An 8,238-nucleotide genomic window follows, 5' to 3' on the forward strand; every position below is an offset into this window, starting at 1 on the left:
CGCAGCACATCTCATTCGGTCTGCCGACAACACGTCTATAAATATAGAAAAGCAATTATTATTAAGATAAAAATCATCCCATGATCGTTTGTCATCACGAAAGTATATACTTATCGCACCATTAAGTAAACAGACAAAAAATCCGAAGGTCCTTTCACCATTTTTAGCAAATTCGTCTGCAGTGATTCATCCAGAATATCCACCCTGCCGTGGATTGCTATTTTATACCAAAATAAGACCGACGCAGTCTTAGACATGCTATGCTAGTGTACTCTGAGATATGTTACTGTGCAGTTCATAAGAGGTTCACCCTACCAGGCTTTATCTCCTCATCCTTCGAGAAGACGTTAGTTTGTTGCTAATTTCTTAAGGCGCCCTTACCAGAAATAACGACACGGTTAACCAAATAATTTTTGTTCGATCAGGATGTGCTTCTTTTAGGGTACCGGTTTTAAAAATCCGACTTTCCTGACTTTCGGCCTAATCTCCCCGCAGTGGGTGGGAGATAAATAAAATTCCACACAGTGTCTCCTAAACCTGTTCGGTCTGCCCCCCCCCCACCCTAGCTTCCAGATACCTCGCGTTCCGCTCGCTGTATACAAATTGAAGCTTTTTCCCAAAGTGGAAACAACAATTTTAAAGACAGGATTTACAAGTAATAATTAATTAGCGACTTTTTTTTTTACACAGGAATCACCAATTATCAAGGCCCGGAGGCTACTCGAGGATAAGGGTTAATGGATATACTTTATTCAATGTGATTATAGCGTAGTTAACATATGTAGTGGAATTTTTATAAGTTGGATTACATAGGGGGGCGGTTCATCAAGAAGTGTTTATATTGGAGTTGAAGACAATCAGATTGTAGTCAGCTGAAAAGCAGGCCAACAGAAGAGAGTTCCACAGGCGTGCAGTTCTAAGAAAGAAGCACCACTCATGGAATCTACATTTAGGTTTAGGCACAGATAAAGAGTGTGGGGAAACTATGAGTAGTAGTTCTGGTTAGACGAGTGTTTTTCGTGTAAGTTTGGTGAGGGGGAACCATAGATTGAAGCTTCCATGAAAATAACGATAAAGTAGAGACAGTTTCGCAACATATTTTCTGTGGGAAAGAGGTTGCAGGGAAGAGAAAAGGGTACCCCCCACTAAGCTACGAAGTCTATTTTGAACTCTGTCAAGGCAGGATAAGCTGCTTCTAGCAGCTCCAGCTCAGATGTGGCAACGGTACACCATCATTGGCCGTACCTGGCTTTTATATAGGTAGAGAATTGCAGAGAATTGTAGAAATCTACTGGAGCGGTAGAAGGATCCCACCATTTTCCTAGCGACCTTGGCAACGGATTTGATATATGTGTTCCATTTCAGATCGGGAGTAAATGTCAAGCTCAGAAGCTTATCAAAACATGAAGCCTCCCCAAGACGAGAGCCATTCATTTCAATTGATGCCAGATAGGCACCAGAGCGTTGATGATGTAAAGACAGAAGTTTGGTTTTGGATGCATTAAAAGTGATTAGCCACCTCTTCCCCCACTGTACCACGCGTTCAATATCAGAGGAGAGAGAATCAGAGAGAACTTGGTCGTTTACGGTCTTTGATGTACTACCATAGATGGTGGTGTCGGCAGCATAGATGTCTACGAATGATGTAAGGATGCGAATTGGAAGATCATTGATGTCGATCGGGAAGAGAGTTGGGCCGAGGATGGACTCCTGAAGGGCCCTAGCATTAATACCGAGAGCTTCTGATTTCTGATCGACTACTCTTATAAACCTTTCAGAGAGATTTAATAAGCCAGAAAACATTTCCAGCTATACCATAGCTTGAGATCTTTTGAAGTAAACCTTTGTGACATACCTTATCAAAGGCCTTTGTATATGTCAAGAGCAATTGTCCTAGAGAGGAAGCCTCCGTCGAGAGATTCACTAATCCTATGAAATAAAACTGTAAGCACGGCTGCTGTAGATCTAGCAGAACGGAAACCATATTGCATGTCACTAAGAAGGTTATTTTTGCTGAGATGGTTGATTAATCCTTTATTTAACACATATTCCAGCAACTTACTCATGACGCACAGGAGACTTATTGGCCTGTACTGAGAGGGAGATAAACGATCACCTGAATTCTTAAATAAAGAGCATACTAATGAGATTTTCCATTGTGCTGGAAAGCATTTCTCCTTAAGACAACGCTTAAATAACTTTTTTACTATGGGTGCTAGTTCTGGTTGAAGTTTTTGAGCACTATAATTGGAATGCCGTCAGGACCAATCGCTTTACTGGAATCAAGGTTTTTTATTAGATTGGCAACATAACGTACAGATATTTGTATGTTGCATTCGACGGTGTTTTCAGTATCAATCTTTATAATTTATTGTTAACTATCAGGGCCACTCGGTCTTGCTCGGGAAAAAGTGTAACATAAATTCTATTTTTCTATTTTCCATATTTATCGTTTGCCTTCTCCCCCCCTCTCCTCTTTGTCTTTGCTGAACACGTTTTTCTCTGGACAAAAACACAGCTCCAGTTGGCGGAAGGGAAATAACTCTATGACAAAAAATTCTCTTTCGTTAGTGGCTTAAAATAGACTACATACAAACATTACAAAATTCGTGTGCGTTTTGATTATACTATTAATACAAGCGAGGGGGGGGGTCTTTGCTGAACACGTTTTTCTCTGGACAAAAACACAGCTCCAGTTGGCGGAAGGGAAATAACTCTATGACAAAAAATTCTCTTTCGTTAGTGGCTGAAAATAGACTACATACAAACATTACAAAATGCGTGTGCGTTTTGATTATACTATTAATACAAGCGAAGGGGGGGTCTTTGCTGAACACGTTTTTCTCTGGACAAAAACACAGCTCCAGTTGGCGGAAGGGAAATAACTCTATGACAAAAAATTCTCTTTCGTTAGTGGCTGAAAATAGACTACATACAAACATTACAAAATGCGTGTGCGTTTTGATTATACTATTAATACAAGCGAGGGGGGGGGCGGACTTGCTGAGTGGCAAATTACGCTTAAATATATTATAATTCATGCATATTCCGTATTTATTATTACAGAGACAATTCTCTATTAAATGTTATATTGTACATAATATATAGTAGTGATTTCAAAAGTTATAAAAATGACCTGGGTTCAATCAGTTAGAATCAAAACCACAACATTTAGCACTCCAGAACGGAAACCATATTGCATGTCACTAAGAAGGTTATTTTTGCTGAGATGGTTGATTAATCCTTTATTTAACACATATTCCAGCAACTTACTCATGACGCACAGGAGACTTATTGGCCTGTACTGAGAGGGAGATAAACGATCACCTGAATTCTTAAATAAAGAGCATACTAATGAGATTTTCCATTGTGCTGGAAAGCATTTCTCCTTAAGACAACGCTTAAATAACTTTTTTACTATGGGTGCTAGTTCTGGTTGAAGTTTTTGAGCACTATAATTGGAATGCCGTCAGGACCAATCGCTTTACTGGAATCAAGGTTTTTTATTAGATTGGCAACATAACGTACAGATATTTGTATGTTGCATTCGACGGTGTTTTCAGTATCAATCTTTATAATTTATTGTTAACTATCAGGGCCACTCGGTCTTGCTCGGGAAAAAGTGTAACATAAATTCTATTTTTCTATTTTCCATATTTATCGTTTGCCTTCTCCCCCCCCGCTCCTCTTTGTCTTTGCTGAACACGTTTTTCTCTGGACAAAAACACAGCTCCAGTTGGCGGAAGGGAAATAACTCTATGACAAAAAATTCTCTTTCGTTAGTGGCTGAAAATAGACTACATACAAACATTACAAAATGCGTGTGCGTTTTGATTATACTATTAATAACCAGTGAGGGGGGGGGTCTTTGCTGAACACGTTTTTCTCTGGACAAAAACACAGCTCCAGTTGGCGGAAGGGAAATAACTCTATGACAAAAAATTCTCTTTCGTTAGTGGCTGAAAATAGACTACATACAAACATTACAAAATGCGTGTGCGTTTTGATTATACTATTAATACAAGCGAAGGGGGGGTCTTTGCTGAACACGTTTTTCTCTGGACAAAAACACAGCTCCAGTTGGCGGAAGGGAAATAACTCTATGACAAAAAATTCTCTTTCGTTAGTGGCTGAAAATAGACTACATACAAACATTACAAAATGCGTGTGCGTTTTGATTATACTATTAATACAAGCGAAGGGGGGGTCTTTGCTGAACACGTTTTTCTCTGGACAAAAACACAGCTCCAGTTGGCGGAAGGGAAATAACTCTATGACAAAAAATTCTCTTTCGTTAGTGGCTGAAAATAGACTACATACAAACATTACAATATGCGTGTGCGTTTTGATTATACTATTAATACAAGCGAGGGGGGGTCCGGACTTGCTGAGTGGCAAATTACGCTTAAATATATTATAATTCATGCATATTCCGTATTTATTATTACAGAGACAATTCTCTATTAAATGTTATATTGTACATAATATATAGTAGTGATTTCAAAAGTTATAAAAATGACCTGGGTTCAATCAGTTAGAATCAAAACCACAACATTTAGCACTCCAGAACGGAAACCATATTGCATGTCACTAAGAAGGTTATTTTTGCTGAGATGGTTGATTAATCCTTTATTTAACACATATTCCAGCAACTTACTCATGACGCACAGGAGACTTATTGGCCTGTACTGAGAGGGAGATAAACGATCACCTGAATTCTTAAATACAGAGCATACTAATGAGATTTTCCATTGTGCTGGAAAGCATTTCTCCTTAAGACAACGCTTAAATAACTTTTTTACTATGGGTGCTAGTTCTGGTTGAAGTTTTTGAGCATTATAATTGGAATGCCGTCAGGACCAATCGCTTTACTGGAATCAAGGTTTTTTATTAGATTGGCAACATAACGTACAGATATTTGTATGTTGCATTCGACGGTGTTTTCAGTATCAATCTTTATAATTTATTGTTAACTATCAGGGCCACTCGGTCTTGCTCGGGAAAAAGTGTAACATAAATTCTATTTTTCTATTTTCCATATTTATCGTTTGCCTTATCCCCCCCCCCCGCTCCTCTTTGTCTGAACACGTTTTTCTCTGGACAAAAACACAGCTCCAGTTGGCGGAAGGGAAATAACTCTATGACAAAAAATTCTCTTTCGTTAGTGGCTGAAAATAGACTACATACAAACATTACAAAATGCGTGTGCGTTTTGATTATACTATTAATACAAGCGAGGGGGGGGCCGGACTTGCTGAGTGGCAAATTACGCTTAAATATATTATAATTCATGCATATTCCGTATTTATTATTACAGAGACAATTCTCTATTAAATGTTATATTGTACATAATATATAGTAGTGATTTCAAAAGTTATAAAAATGACCTGGGTTCAATCAGTTAGAATCAAAACCACAACATTTAGCACTCCAGAACGGAAACCATATTGCATGTCACTAAGAAGGTTATTTTTGCTGAGATGGTTGATTAATCCTTTATTTAACACATATTCCAGCAACTTACTCATGACGCACAGGAGACTTATTGGCCTGTACTGAGAGGGAGATAAACGATCACCTGAATTCTTAAATAAAGAGCATACTAATGAGATTTTCCATTGTGCTGGAAAGCATTTCTCCTTAAGACAACGCTTAAATAACACTTTTACTATGGGTGCTAGTTCTGGTTGAAGTTTTTGAGCACTATAATTGGAATGCCGTCAGGACCAATCGCTTTACTGGAATCAAGGTTTTTTATTAGATTGGCAACATAACGTACAGATATTTGTATGTTGCATTCGACGGTGTTTTCAGTATCAATCTTTATAATTTATTGTTAACTATCAGGGCCACTCGGTCTTGCTCGGGAAAAAGTGTAACATAAATTCTATTTTTCTATTTTCCATATTTATCGTTTGCCTTCTCCCCCCCCCGCTCCTCTTTATCTTTGCTGAACACGTTTTTCTCTGGACAAAAACACAGCTCCAGTTGGCGGAAGGGAAATAACTCTATGACAAAAAATTCTCTTTCGTTAGTGGCTGAAAATAGACTACATACAAACATTACAAAATGCGTGTGCGTTTTGATTATACTATTAATACAAGCGAAGGGGGGGTCTTTGCTGAACACGTTTTTCTCTGGACAAAAACACAGCTCCAGTTGGCGGAAGGGAAATAACTCTATGACAAAAAATTCTCTTTCGTTAGTGGCTGAAAATAGACTACATACAAACATTACAATATGCGTGTGCGTTTTGATTATACTATTAATACAAGCGAGGGGGGGTCCGGACTTGCTGAGTGGCAAATTACGCTTAAATATATTATAATTCATGCATATTCCGTATTTATTATTACAGAGACAATTCTCTATTAAATGTTATATTGTACATAATATATAGTAGTGATTTCAAAAGTTATAAAAATGACCTGGGTTCAATCAGTTAGAATCAAAACCACAACATTTAGCACTCCAGCCGAGTTTTCTATCGATGTAACTAGCGAGAGATCAGTAAGAAACATTTAATATTAAACGACTTGAAAAAAACTATACTTGGGTATTTTGCTACTATATGTTTTCCACCTATCTCATTCAATACTTGGCGACGCTTTCGGATAGTATACATTTGCACATCTCATTCAATCCCGGGACTGACTTCATATCCGCCACCCCACTGTTTAAAATATACATTAAATAAAGTAATGTTTTAATCGTAAACTGTTTACGCCATTTCTGGGACTAACTTTATATTCCAAACCCACTGCTAAAAATACACATGAAATAATGTAATGTCTAAATAGTAAACTGTTTCAGCCATTTCCAGGACCGACTTTATATCCCAAACCAACTGCTAAAAATATACATGAAATAATGTAATGTCTAAATAGTAAACTGTTTCAGCCATTTCTGGAACTGACTTATAATCCCCACCCCACTTTTGAAAATATACATGAAATAAAGTCATGTATAAATCGTAAACATTTTCAGCCATTTTCGGGACCGACTTCTTATCTCCCATCCTACTGTTAAAAATATACATTAAATAAAGTAATGTCCAAAACGTAAATGGTTGCAGCCATTTCCGGAACCGACATCATAATTCCCACCCCAATGTTAAAGATATACATTAAATAAAGTAATGTGTAATGCGTAAATGGTTTCACCCATTTTCGGGACTGATTTAATATCCCCACCCCACTGTTAAAAATATACATGAAATAAAGTAATGTTTAAATCGTAAACGGTTTGAGTAATTTCCGGGACTGACTTCATATACCGTAACCCACTGCTTAAAATATACTTGGAATGAAGTAATGTTTAAATAATAAACTGTTTCAGCAGCTTTTCGAAAGCAATACATAAAAACATTAACACGGTTAGGGTTTAGGCAACCATTGCTTCAACATAAATTTCTGAGTGTAGTCCGTTTCAGCATTCCAGTGACTTAAATCCTCCCTTTTTTGGTCTTGGTTAATGTAGGAGAAATCCTTCATTACTGATACAATTTTTATTTTTATTATTGACCAGAATGCCCCTTTTGGGGAGCTGGTTTCCCCCTAAATTTTTAACCGACCTAATGTCCAATTCCGCCGTTGTGGGGAGGCAAGTAAACAAAAAAAATAATCAGAACGGACATTTTTCAGGGCATTTTATAATCAATCAGAAGTGACATTTCCAGGGCATTTTGTAATTAAATCAGAAACAACCTTTTCCAGTTACTTTTTTAATATTAAAACTTTGTTACATTAAACATAGTACCTATTCACAATGCCTCCCTACGTGACAGATTTAGACACCAGGGTTATTTTTGAACGTGGAGAAAAAATTGACTTAGTCGTAAAGGTTTTCTCTTTCACTGAGAGAGAAGAAATTAAAATGTAGCACCTGAAGAACAGATACTATACTTTGATCTTAGCCAAAAGGCCAAGAAAGACAAATCATTTTTATTAGCTTTGCCTCAACAACGACACCAATTTTTATTTATTTTTTTATTTTTTTTTAAATATCTCAAGGGTGACAAGGTTTATTTAGAATATTCCACTTTTTGGAATATTCCACTTTCCTTTTTTAGGGATGCACAGCATGATAATGGACGGAGCGATAAGCGTAGTAGTAGTAGTAGTAATAATAATAATAATAATAATAATAATAATGATGATGATGATGATGATGATGATGATGATGATGATGATGATGATGATGATGATGATGATAATAATAATAATAATAATAATAATA

At 37.0% G+C, this 8,238-nt stretch overlaps 1 pseudogene; it reads right to left on the reverse strand.

Moving 5' to 3' along the window:
• Window positions 1–7,788: 7,788 nt before the first annotated feature.
• LOC145291736 (U2 spliceosomal RNA) lies at window positions 7,789–7,936 on the reverse strand (annotated as a pseudogene).
• Window positions 7,937–8,238: the final 302 nt, after the last annotated feature.

This window comes from Euprymna scolopes, chromosome 12 (assembly GCF_053919585.1).
Source record: "Euprymna scolopes isolate OS-2025 chromosome 12, ASM5391958v1, whole genome shotgun sequence".
NCBI lineage: Eukaryota > Metazoa > Mollusca > Cephalopoda > Sepiida > Sepiolidae > Euprymna > Euprymna scolopes.